This window comes from Tupaia chinensis, unplaced genomic scaffold (assembly GCF_000334495.1).
Source record: "Tupaia chinensis unplaced genomic scaffold, TupChi_1.0 Scaffold000009_1, whole genome shotgun sequence".
NCBI lineage: Eukaryota > Metazoa > Chordata > Mammalia > Scandentia > Tupaiidae > Tupaia > Tupaia belangeri.
The window spans coordinates 3152400-3166652 of record NW_006159439.1 but is presented as its reverse complement, the minus strand read 5'-3'; positions in this window follow the sequence as shown (position 1 = coordinate 3166652).

The window sequence follows — 14253 nt, the reverse complement described above, 5'->3', positions numbered from 1 at the left end:
CACTGTTATCAAAATAATCTTTCTGTTGTTAATTTCCTAAAACAAATTTAATGTGTTAATATTATAAATGAATAAAAAATTATTAAACAATCCCTTGTCTTTATACCTATATGTAAGCACATTTTTTAGGTAAGGTATCATTTGAAGTAAAAATATTTGACATTATAACCCTTTCAGTGGTAGAGAATCATTTCTGATTGTCTACAGAAAGAAAAGAATACTTTAGACCTTGAACCCCATTTATTTCAGTAGAAATACTTTAATAGCAAACTTTGGATAAATAAATTTGTATTAATAAGCTATTAGCTTATGCTTTTAATTTTTTTTCCATACAAAAGAGTTTATGGAAAAAAAGAGAGTTTATCTGACATTAATACAGACTTAAAGACTCTTGTAAATAGTACAGTTAATAGTTCAAGACTGTAAATAACACTGGTACAAAAATAAGGAAAATATTCTCATTAAGAGAGGTTTAAACATTTGTTATCTTGAAAAAAACTGTGACTTTTTTATATGAGATTAAAACCAAATAGTATTGGGATCAGCAGGTAGCATAATGGCTATGTCGCTGTACTCCCATGTAGTAGATCGCGGTTCAAGTCCCGGACCCAGTGGCTTAAATCTCATGCTGGGCCCATGTGCAAGCGTGACCAAGATTCCAAGAAGAGAATGAAGGAGAAGGGATTGTGGCGTGGCCATCCCCCCGGAGGAGTTATTTCTAGCTTTCTGTCTCTCTGTCTCTCTCTCTGTCTGGCAAGTGCACATGCCCTATAGCAAAAAAAATAAATAAATACATAGTATTTATGTGACAGGAACTTTTTTTTTTCTTTGAAGAGGTTTTTGCTATAGGGCGCGTGTGCTCGCCAGACAGACAGAGAGAGACAGAGAGACAGAAAGTGAGAAATCACCCCCTGGAGGGACGGCCATACTACAATCCCTTCTCCTCCAGTCTCCTCTTGGCATTTTGGGTACCTATGCACATGCACCCAGCATGAGTTTCACGCCACTGGGTCCAGGACTTGAACTGCGGTTGGCTACATGAGGGTCCAGCGACATAACCAGGGGGCCGGAGACGCGAATCTCAGTCGACTACAGGGGAGTCCAGCGACATAGCTATCACGCTAACTGCTGGTCCCACAGGAACTTTCATAAAGCAATTTCATCTAACTTTTGTGCCTGCATGACAGACAAGTATTATCATATTATCATGACTATCATACAAATCAGAAAGCCACAGTTCTGGGTTATTAAATAAATTCCTTGATGGCTAGAATCCAAATCATTGCAGCTGCATGTCACTTTTATATTAAGAGAGAATTAAGGCAATTTTATTTTTCTCTTCTTTCCTAGTTTTGGTGACAGGCTAGAGCTATATGGCTTCCCAAAACATGGCCTTTCTTGGAGAATGTTCCATGAACGCTTAAAAAGGCTGTTTATTCTCTTGTTGAATGGAATCTTCTATAATGATAATTAGTCAAGTTGGCTAATGGGTTGTTCAAGTTTTCAAGCTTACTAATTTTTAGCATACTTCTATCAGCTACTAAGAAGGGGGACTGAATTATCCAATATTATAAGTTGTTTGTTATTAAATGCATGGATGTTTAATATTATGTCATTTGAATAAATTTACCTCTTTTTTCCATTTATGAAATGATTATCTCTGATAATTTTCTTTCATCTGAAATCTACTTTATCTGATATTAATAGAGGAACTTCATCTTTCTGTTGATTACTAGTTTGATACATCTTTTGCTATTATTTTTCTTTTATCCAATTTGTGTCTTGATATTTATTTATTTATTTCTCATTGCTAGAGGGTACATGTGCTTGTCAGAGAGGGATAGAGAGACAGAAAAAGAGAGAGAAAGGGAGCATGCACTCCCCAGTGGAGTGTGGCCATGCCATAATCCCTTGTGTTTTGTTTCTCTGCCCATCAGGATTTGGGGCATACACCCACATATGCCACCATGTTCTCCAAACTGCTGATTCCAGAATTCAAACTGTGGTGAGCCAGGTGGGACTCACTTCCCTCCACCATTAGGCCATGGGCTGGCCCAGCACTTGGTTATGTAAAGTGGATTTCTTGCAGCAGTATATAGTAGGTTCGTGTATTGTGTCCAATTTGACAATTTGTACCTTTTAATTAGATTAAGTTAGAAAATATTTTGGAGAAGTAGATTGTGTTTTAAATATAGATATGTGATGAATATACCTAAAGTATAGACTTTCCATAAATTAGACTAGAAATGAATGGGCAAAAAGATGAATTTTTTTTTTCAGAATATAAATAAGACTTCTTTAGCATAGGCAATTGGATGCTGTTGTTCTCATTAATTCTATAGATGTTTGTCAGTAAAGACTTGTGGGGGAATTAAATGTAATAGAGTATTGGACGTGATGCCTTTCTAGGGATCCATCGTTGACAATGGCCAATCATGCCCCAAAGGTAGGCATTCACATGAAACTGTAGCTTACCTGATGATTTTGAGGATAACCCTCATTCAATGAGAAAACAGGCATTGCTCTCCAGCAGAGTGTTCTGTCCTAAGTAAAGCATTCAGAATGAAATTGTCATTGTAACCCTCCAGATGGCCAGTAGTCCATGTGTGCTATAAGTGAGATTAAACATTGGGCTTCTTTTTAACACCAGTATTGAGCAGAAAGCAAGTATAAGGTCATTGGTACACTAAATAAAATGTGAAGTGTCTAGGAAACAGAATTGTACAATTATTCTGAGAATTTGAGAAAATAAACAGAAACTTGCAATGTAGCCTTAGATAACTCTATTTCAAGATACTGAAGAACATGATAGGGAAACAACATAACAGAAAGATTGAGTGATATAAAAAATAAGATGATATTAAAACTACTACACAGCAAGATTGGATTTCACAAAAATATGTAGGCAAGTTGGTTTCAAATGGAAAAGGAAGCAATTTTATCATAATTACTGCATCATGTCTGGTACAAATCTATGTTTAAGGAGATATGTGTTTTTCTATTATTCCCTATAGAAAGGCTATTTGAGAAATTTGAGAAGTGATTTAATGTAATTCAGCATTATCTTAACTGGATGAATATGTTGAGTAAATATGAACTTCATTAGGTTTTGAGACTAAAGATAGATGACAGGGATGAAAGGATTTCTAGTGGATATTTGGAGACCAGATTCTGAGACATCAGTTAAGTCAGAATCATCCAGCCTTCTAAAGGAGAGAACTAAATATAATAGATGTTTCCTAAAATTAAAAAAAGATTTTACTAATAAATAAGAGTGAATGAGTTCTGTACATGTATGCCAATTTAAAATAAGATTCACTGTCTCCATTTTAAACACAGCAACAAGAAGAAAAGCTACAGGACAAGATGAGATAAAACCTGGGCAGTCTCTTTAGTAAAATAAAATCTTGAGCTCTGTGATAATTAGATATTAACCTTAGGTACCAGTTAAGTATGTTATATGCGTTAGTTAATCTGGTCTACTACCCATAATTGAAATATTTAAGCATAAACAGCCAACCACCTCTACAGCAAATTTACAGATGTTTTCTGTAAGCAAGTTTTATAAAAAAACATCTTTTACACTTGTTTTCTTTAATTTTGCTGGCAGAGATACAGAGTGTCACAGGTATCATCTACTTGACTCCTTAGTCTAGGCAGCATGTTCTTTAAGGAGCATCTATAAGTAGTTTCAGGCCTGGTTGAAACTCACTTTTAGTATCAGGATCTCCATCGGGCTACTTTTCCTTTCTTTCAGGATGTTTTCTAAATATAAAGATCTATATTGTATGTATTGCTCTCTGCCAATCTAGGATCATAAAGTATATTCTCAATTCGAGTTGCCTTCACATTTTTTGTTTCCGGACTGTTGATTGTTTTATTCAATGTCTGAGAGCCTGTGTTCATCTAGTACTTCCATATGTTATGGCAATACCATCTTCAACCAGGTCTGAGAGTCCTGTTAAAGATATTAGCATGTTAGAGACTTTCAGTGCTTGAGAGTTCTAATAATAAGTTTTGTTATAGACTGTACACAGAAATTGAAATGAAGGTAATAGCAATTGATAACATCAATACAAAATGGAATGTGGCAGCTGTTTCCATTTGAAGAGTTGCCAGACTGCTCAGGAGGGATTCTGTTTGAACAGTAAGGCAATGGAATAGCTTCAACTTGGCTTGAACACTGATGTCATTGTTATTAGCTGAAGGAATTAAACTTTGAAGTATTGTTTAAAAGCAAATATAATTACTAAGTCTTTAAATGTATGCTATACTCTAACAACAGAATAAATATTATTTTCAAGTATCTACAAATAACCCAGTTGATGGTCATGCACTTTCTTAATCTTAGTAATAAGACCAAATCCTTTAGTTCAAATTGAGTGACAGGATCCCAGAAATGTAGGAGGAAGGAGCTCCTAACTAAAGAAGAGTAATGTGCTAATATTTAGCAGAAAGCACAGAAATCTTAAAAAATGATTGCTAGTATTCACTGATTTCATGGTGTCAATACTCCTTTCATGGCCAATTTCAAGCTGCCAACAAGACATTACTAAAAACGAATTGGTAAGAGATATGTGCAGTTGACTTGTATAATGTGGCTTTAAAACACCACTGAAAGACGTATGATGGTCAAAGAACCCCAGAAGTGTCTACTTTGGACAATAGACTCCATGACTCAGGGTCACTGACTATTCTGACCATGGCAGGATGCTTCTAACATCCGTGCTTAATATAGTTGTTAAATAAATAGATATTTCAGATGAGTTACAGTAATTTCCAAGCTAGTGAATTACATTTACAGTACTTAATTCACTTTTGAACTTCACGTTTTAATAGGAAAATACACAAATTGGAAATGTATTAGAGGATATTGTTGAAGACACTGATACATAGTAATAGTGTCAATATATCGCAAGAGGAATATCTGAAGAAAATCAGAAACTTTTGCTTACAAGAATGGAAATTTAAAATTTACAGAATAACCAGCCTCAAATATTTGAAATGCCATTTTTAATTTTATTGCCAGAGAGTGTGTGGGCTCACCATACACTCCCAGTGAATGATGGTCTCGCTACAATACTTTTTCCTCCATTTTTCCATCCTGTCAGGATTTGGGGCACACTGTTCAGCACATTTCTAAAGCCACTGTGGCCCAGATTTAGTCAGCCATGTGGCACCTGGCTCTCTTTTATTATTTATTTATTGTGAGAGGCTTTTGCTATAGGGTGGGTGAGTGCACTCACCAGAAAGACAGAGAGAGACAGACAGAAAGTGAGAAATAACCCCCCAACCCCCCAGGGGAGATGGCCACGCTGCAATCCTGTCTCCTCCTTTTTCCTTTTGGAATCTTGGGCACGCACGCACATGTGCCTGGCACGAGTTTAAGCCACCAGGTCCGGTACTCGAACCACGGTCAACTATATGGGAGTCCAGCGACATAGCCATTACGCTAACTGCTCCTCCCATGTACCTGGCACTCTTAACCACTATGCTACAGAGCCAGCTCTGAAATGTTATTTTAAGAGATATTTTGAATTTTCTGTGTATGATTTTAAGGTGTAAAGTCGAAAAGGAAACATTACAGACAGACATCATCTGACTCACTATGAAGTTTTTTTCCATAATTTGAAACCTTCATAGATGAAAATTAAGGAATCCATTATCACTGGTTCAAAGAAAGAAAAAAATCTTTGTTGAAAATCTTATCCTGAACATTCAGATGCTTAGTAGGTTAGATTGCATCATCCAAGAGTCTTCTGCAATCTTTAGGTTTTATGATAAAAAGTGAATAAATTCTATACCAGAGACAGGTAGACACTCACTCTGATCTTAAACAATTGTTTGCTGTATACATTAATATGATCTTCCCATAAGTAAAACAGTTCCACGATTATGAAGATGGGTAGGAAATTATCTATTTGTGATGCAAAGGAAGCCTACTTAATTTTATTTCTGGGAAACTATGCTCCAAATCATACAAGCAGAATTCAAAGAAAAATGAATTATTTATTTACATGGCATAAGTAGAAAGCATGCCTCCTTTTGGTACTGTCATTTTAAAGCATTATTCTTTGTCTCAAAAATAAAATACTTTCTGTCCCTATAACAGTGGAATATGTGTGTGTATGTGTGTACATATATGTGAAATGGGAAAAATTTTCCTAAGCTACTTTAAATATTTTTACAGAGAACAAGCGTATATGAAACCAAAGTATCTGTGAGGAGAATGTCCATCTCATGCTTTCTTGCTTGAGATATGCATTATTTCTCTGGTTTATGTATTCTAATATTGTTTTTTACTCTATCAGATCAAAATGCTATGTTGGCCCATTTTTGCTTCCTGAAATAAAATATGTTGTACTGAAGTTCATAATTTGGTACATGTTTTGCCAAGTAAATATATGATGACTAAAGCCTCCCTGGTATAATAGCTGATTTTCTGAGCAAGACATCTAATATCTTAGACTGCCAATATTTTCGCCCATAAAATTTTTCAAACTAAAAAAAGAAAATCTATTTTGACAATTCTTATTCTACAAGAAAATTTACAGTAGCTCGTAAGTGTATTTTGAGCCGTATGTACCAAAGTATAAACTAGATAGTAGGGACACACATCATAGGCATCATCACAGTGTTGATACAATATTTATTCATCTAGGCTCAAGTTGCAAGGTGTGTTCAAGGGCACTTTAATTTACTTCATCAAGAAGAGAACATAGGATGGGACCAGCAGTTAGCGTAATGGCTATGTCGCTGGACTCTAATGTAGTCGACTGCAGTTCTAGTCCTGGACCCAGTGGCTTAAACTCATGCCGGGTGCATGTGTGTGCATGCCCAAGATTCCGAGAGGAGAATGGAGGAGAAGGGATTGCGGCGTGGCCATCCCCGCTGGGGGGTGATTTCTTGCTTTCTGTCTGTCTCTCTCTCTCTGTCTGTCTGGCAAGAGCACGCACCCTATAGCAAAAACCTCTCAAAAAATAAAAAAATCAAAAAAAAAGAAGAGAGCATAGGAGAAATTTTTAGAGGGGAGATTATGTTTGAGCAGCTTTATTTTTTGAAATATTTATTTATTTATTTATTTTTCTTTTGCTAAAGGGCATGTGTGGTTACCAAACAGAGACAGTGAGAGAGTAAGAGGAAAAGTGAGAAAGCAAGATGCTAGATCTGGGACTCCAATCAGCAGCCATGTGAAAGTCCAGCACCTTAGCCACCATGCCACATGCTGGCCCCCAAGCAGCTTTTGAAAAGAGAGTAAAAAATCACAAAAGACTCAAGATTTTTTTTTTACCTTTTTAAAAACACCGATATACTTAATGTATATATGAAAAACATAGTTACCATATTAATCATTTAATACCCTTAAAGGTCATTAACTTTTAAAGTGGTAAATACTAAGGTATCTGGAGAACACATACTTGTTTACATAAATATCCTTGTTATAATTATTTCAAATTTAGAACCATTTCATTGTTATGCTAGCTTCAATGAAATATAATTTTTGCAAGACCATTAGATAGCAAGGACATCATGACTTAGAACATCAAGTAAAGAGTATCTGTTGATGGGACCAGCAGTTAGCATAACGGCTATTTTGCTGAATTCCCATGTAGTCAACCATGGTTTGAGTCCTGGAGCTGGTGGCTTAAATCATGTCGGGCGCCTGTGCATGTGTGCCCAAGATCCCGAGAGGAGAATAGAGGGGAAGGGATTGTGGCATGCCCATCCTCCCTGGTGGCGTGATTTCTTGCTTTCTCTCTTTCTGTCTCTCTCTGTCTTTCTGGTGAGCGCATGCATCCTATAGCAAAAACCTCTCAAAAATATATATATATATATATATCTGATGACGAGGATTTGCATAGTGGTCTCGACTGGGCTGGACTTAGGTGCATATCATGCTGGGTAAAGTCGCTTCACAGTCTAAATGATGTATAGCAATTTAATGTATGAATAATAATAAAAAATTTTTTTTAAATCCTCTAAAAAAGTTTCTTAAGTTTTCCAAATTTAAGGTCTTTTGCTCCAAATTTGAGGAGATATATCTGAAATATGCTAAGCTTTTAAAAAATAGTTTTTATAACTTGCCTAGCTGAAGTTAAAACCACCTAGGCCTCATAGTTTTTCTTGACCCTTTAGCTTTAGTAAATCTAAAGGATCATTTTCTCCCCAAATTATTCTCCCTTTCATGTTCAATCCATGTTTCCCTTCACTGCCAGCCTTTCTATCAGTTATTGTGGTTTTAATGTGTCAAGAAGACCAACATAGATTGGTAAATCTTAATTTCTGTTTAAGACTCCTATTCTTTCTTTCTTTCTTTTTTCTTTTTCTTTTTTTTTTTCTAAGAGGTTTTTGCTATAGTGCACATGCACTCTCCAGAAAGACAGAGACAGACAGAGACAGAAAGCGAGAAATCACCCCCCAGGGGGGATGGCCATGCCGCAATCCCTTCTCCTCCCTTTTCTTCTCAGGATCTTGGGCACGAACGCACATGCACCCGGCATGAGTTTAAGCCACCAGGTCCGAGACTCGAACCATGGTTGACAATATGGGAGTCCAGCACATAGCCGTTATACCAACTGCTGGTCCCTTAAGACCTCTATTCTAATAGGCTCCACCACCTCCTTAGCTGTTTCCTCCACTCCCATCACTTCAGTGATGAGGTACACAAAGAATTGGACACGCCTCTAGCTCAAACTCTACATCTTCGTTTCTCTGGCCATATTTATCCTTACAAAAGTGCTTATCTTCATTTATTCCCTGTGGCAGAAAATAGTACATTCTTATAAAATACATCCAGGTTTCTAGACAATACTCTCCAGTCCTTTTTCAATTCTGTATGTTCAATTTACCATCTAAATTTCTATTTTTATAACAAATGCTTTCATCTCTACAGTCAACCCATGGAGACCATTAACAGTTCTCTCTTAACATCACAGAATACTTCAGCTGTATGTCCATTCATGATAAACTATATATATGCACCACAGAAGGAGGGAGAGCAAGAGAGAGAGAGACTGACTATATGACCTGGTTATATTGAGACCTCTTTTCTCCACTTTTCTAGTCTGCCATAATCCTAGGCTTCTATATGTGAGCCCAGAATATTTTTAGGCCTACTGGGCTGGGGAATCAAACTATAGTATCATGTGGCTTTCATATCTTCACTGCACTACAGAGGCTGAGCTCGGTCACAGTCTCTTAATGTAATAGCTAGTTAAAATCCCAGCTCCTTGCTTTATTTGTCCATCTATTTTGTTTTCTTTCTTGTTCTGCCTACACTCTTTTTTTTTTCTTCTTTTTTTTGGAGAGGATTTTGCTATAGGGCACATGCACTTGCCAGAAAGAGAGAGACAGAGAGACAGAAAGTGAGAAATCACCTTCCAGGGGGGATGGCCACACTGCAATCCCTTATCCTCCATTCTCCTCTCTGGATCTTGGGCACGTATGCACATGCGCCAGGAGTGAGTTTAAGTCACCAGGTTCAGGACTCAAACCGCGGTCTACTACATGGGAATCCAGCGACATAGCCATTATGCTTACTGCTGGTCCCTGCTGCCTATAGTCTTGATAAAGCAAGATCACTCACCCCTGCATTAAGGTATGGTCACATTGCAATTTTCCCCTCCATTTCTACATCCTACCAGGACTTCAGGCATGCATGTACATGTAACTGGAATGCTCTTCATGATAATGGATTGAGATTCAAACCCTGGTTTGTCATTTGAGATCTGATTCCTCAAGCACAGTCCTTAAATGCTCTGCTATGGGGCTGGTTTTCCATCTATTTTCACTATGTAACATTTAACATCATATTTCCAGCCAGTTAAACTACTGGTCTAGTTTATTGTGTTGCTAATAAGGAACAATATTTGAGTCTGCATAATTATGAGAATAACGGTTTATTCAGCTTACAGTTTGGAGGTCCAAAGTCCAGGGGCTGTATCTGATGAGGGTTTTCTTGGTGGTGGATCACATGGAGACCAAGCCAAACAGGAACATTAGTGTCCAAGTCCATTTGTCTCTCTGCGTCCTCCTCCTTGTAAACCTACCAGTATTTGGTCATGGGATCCCCACTCTGTTGCCTAATTACTTCTCTAGATCCCTGCCTTTCAACACCATAATCAGATTAAGTTTCTCTTAGTACCTTCACAAAACAACCAGGTTCCACCACTTGAACTTTTGGGAAAGATACTCGACCCATAACAACCACTAGTTAAAATCTTTCTGATGCTTTTTATTGTTCTCAAAGTAAATCCAAACTCCTCTCACAGTCTTTAAAACCCTGCCTTATTTCAGATTTCCCCCTTTCCAACCTCATTCATGGTCACTCAGAGTAAAGCTCTTACACTCCAACCATTATGATTATCTTTCAGTTCTTCCACTGTAGTTTTTGGTCATAAGGAAAAATGTGTCAGAACTTCCAGGTGATCCAGTATTTTCCTAGTCTTAGGTTATCATATACATTGTTACATCTACAAGCAATGTATTGCCGTATTGCTTTTATTTTTGTTTGTTTGTTTTTTAACTTACCTCACTTCAGTTTAAACTAACAAACTAGGATGTGTACATTAGGTTTCAGCTTTCACTAGCCTTTATCTTCTAAGACTGTAATTATTTTGACTTTAACATTCTTCAGTTTACTTTAAAACTCTTAGTAAAAATAGATTACAACTCAATCATATGTATATAAAATTTGGCATATTTATTTTCTATTAAAAAGAATATGAGACTAATCTATTAGAACATATGCAAAAATATTTAGATCAGTGCTAGATGCTATGAGTGAGCAGGTGATGAGGGAGAGAGGTAGAAGGGATTAAGAATGGAGAGTGCTCTGCAATGTTTAATCTTCAGGAAAAACAAGAGCAATAAATACACGAATTTTTATGTGCTAGAGAACTGTTGTGTTCATGGTGGAGTTTGCTTTTAAGAACAGGTTAAATCAGTCTCACAGCACTGATGGTTAACCATGGTTGCCTGCAACAGCCTTCTAGCAGAAATTCACAAGTAAAATAATACATGTTTTTCCCCCAGAAAATTGTCTTCAACTCCACAAACTTGCCCTGTTTAATGTATGCTATTTAATATGTATTGATCCAAAATGCACATCTCCTCTGAGAATAATGGAGTGAAGAAATAAAGCAATAATAACAGATGACTCAAAACCAAGGAACACTTTTCACCAGAAATATTGAATAGCAGATGCATTTTTATTTGCTCAAACTAGCCAGAAGTTATTAATTCTCAAATGATCTTTGAAAATAGAAAAGGCTAAATTTTTATCCCAGAGAAAAATGCTTGGGGATTTGGTATCTTTATTAACTGTTTGAGATAAAATATATGGTATGTACATTCTACTCCTCTTGGTGCCTGTTCAGACTTAAGTTATTAATTTCAGAAATCCTGGATATGTTCTTAAAGAATAGGTTGATTTTAATCTAACATTTACAAAAGTAATATTAAAAACACAATCTTTATCTTTTAGATTTAAAAAATTGGAATATAGCCATATGTGCAAAATTCTCTCACACTTGTCTGTTTTACTTGTATTTTTCTTTTACATATCTCTAGGCTAATTGAAGCCAAAATAGAAAAAAAAAAAAGTGGAATACAGTGGGTAAAATAGTTTGTGATGAATGAAATTCATGATATATTTATCTTAGCATGAGAATTCATACTACAATTGAATATACAGTTGGATATCTTGGTATTCAACACAAAAAAAGAGATGGAGATAAAAATGAGAACAGATGACGGAACCTGTCTGTAGCATTCTATCCTAAACTTGAAACTATAAGATTTTTACGTAGGAAAAGTTATGCTGGAATGCCAACGTTAAATCATGTTTAATTAGAGTGTTATTGACATATAAATAAATATAGTATCTACATAAAACTCCATGCATATAGGTCTTGTGCAGTTAAACAGAAATTCAATACAAATTTAGAATTAAAATACACAGAATTTAAAAGTAATTCAATGTAATGATTCAAATATAGTAAGATAGATGATGCTGTTCTGGTAAAACTAATCTACACCTCAAAACATGAATAATAAATAGACAACTACTACAGTGTCTGTACCTATCAGTGCAGTCAGTTCTATGAGAAAGCTAGTTTTTTAAATGCAGATTTATTCCAAGGTGAATGATATATTAGGGAACAATTTAAACACAACACCAATTTTTTTGCTTGTGGATGATATCCTCCAGTGTGAACACCACATGAATGCAAAAAGCTGCAACCGAGTAAACTAGGCCCAGTAGTAACGCACAGTAAATATACACGGCAGACACCTCCAGGTCTCCTCAGCTCATATCTGTTGTGAGTCACTGATCCACACCAGATCTCTCCTCTTTTACCATTTCACAGTAACTCACAATCTTCAGTCTCCTTTTGTGTACTTCCTAAGCAAGTTTCCAAGGCGCAGTGCCATATTTATTGGATACTGATTTATTCTCTTCACTAGAAGTGAAGGCAGGATATATACTTATTCTACTTTGGTTTCTTTTCCTTTGCCTAATAAATTAAAGTAATATACAATATTTTGACTCAAATGAAACTCATGAGTGTAATCATGACCCAGTGGTAATACTTGACTGAAAAACAGTTGACATAAGGATAAAAGCACTCAATCACTACCTTAGTTATTAACTTTTAAGACTGCCTTCCAAATTTAAACAGAATAGACTACAATTTCTCAAATTTCCAATTGGGCAAACCATTGTCTTACAGACACTAAAGTGTTATGGATTTCAGAAACATTTTATATATATATATATATAGTTTGTTTGTTTGCTATAGGGCACATGTGCTCCTTGGAGAGAGACAAAGAGAGAAACAGTGAGAAAGTGTCCCCCCAGGGATTATGCCCATGCAATAATCCCTTCTCTTCCACTCTCCTCGCAGGATTTGGGGCAGGCATGCACACACACCTGGCATATTTTTCAAGCTGCCAGGTTAGGAACTCAAATGCAGTAGGCCATGTGGGATTCAGCTACCTTAACCACTGCACCACCAGCTGGCCTACCCAATATATTCTCAAAGCATAGCATAGTATGAAAAGAATCAGTAGATCATCCCCATGTCTCTAACTGCACTTTCAGACTAACCATGTCCACAGAGATACAGATACCTCTTGCTTTACCCAGTCTTCTCTTCATCAACTCCACAATTAAAAACATCACTAATTTTCTAAATATTGGATAAGACCTGTATATCTGGTTCATATAAATACTTACTTCAGCTGTAAATACCATACATAGTTTTTTAAAAAAAATTTCTTCTTCATATGACCTCTAATTCTCTGCTTATGAATCGATATATAACATATACTTCAGGACTGAGGCATTTCATAGCGCATCTTGCTGTATGTAATCTGACTCCTGGGATTGAACAGATTTAACAACTCATAAGCTCTACAGAGTGTTCAAAAAAAATATATGTAAGTTGGATCAGTTTTGCTTACATCAATTTGCCTGGAAGTGCTTGGTGTTTATGAGAAAACTTTATGTTTATCGAAGAGTACCTGCCAAGGAAGAAGTTACTAGGTCTGAGCATAAGAAAAAAAGTTTTCACAAAGATAATTAGAACTACTTGGACAGAAGTCAAATGCAGTCTGAAAAATGTATATATTTAAGAGTGAAGAAATAATATTGTCATGTTAATAGTTTAGTTTGAGCAATATTCAGTGTCTTCACAATAGGAAAATTCACTTGGTATGCTGTAATGATAGAGAGAGATTGAATGCAATTAAAAAATAAATTGTATGTTGCTAAGAAAGAAAAGTTTAGTTTGAAAAATGAGGTGGAAAATCAAGGTCTTCTGGTGGTGTTTTAGACTGTGTAGCAATACAGCTACATTGTCAATTAAATGTTTGAAATATATATATATATATATTTAAGGATTCTCTTTTTTAATTTATTTTTATTATCATCATAATCTTGTTTATAATACATTGGGTTACATATAACTTTACAGTATATTACATTGCTTTTTCAAAAGGGAATGCCATGCATGTCAGTCAATACAGAGATATTAATCTCCCCACTTGATCATTCAATATCTTTTCAATGTTTTTCCCAATCATTATTATTATTATTCTAATTATTTTTTTAAACAGTCAATCACTATTTCTCATTTTGCTTGTGAAAAGACTTTACCCATCATGGAATACTTCTCAGACCAATCCAGTTGAGAATACTATACATGCCATCATCAACAGGTAATAAGCCATATCTGTTTCCCACTAACG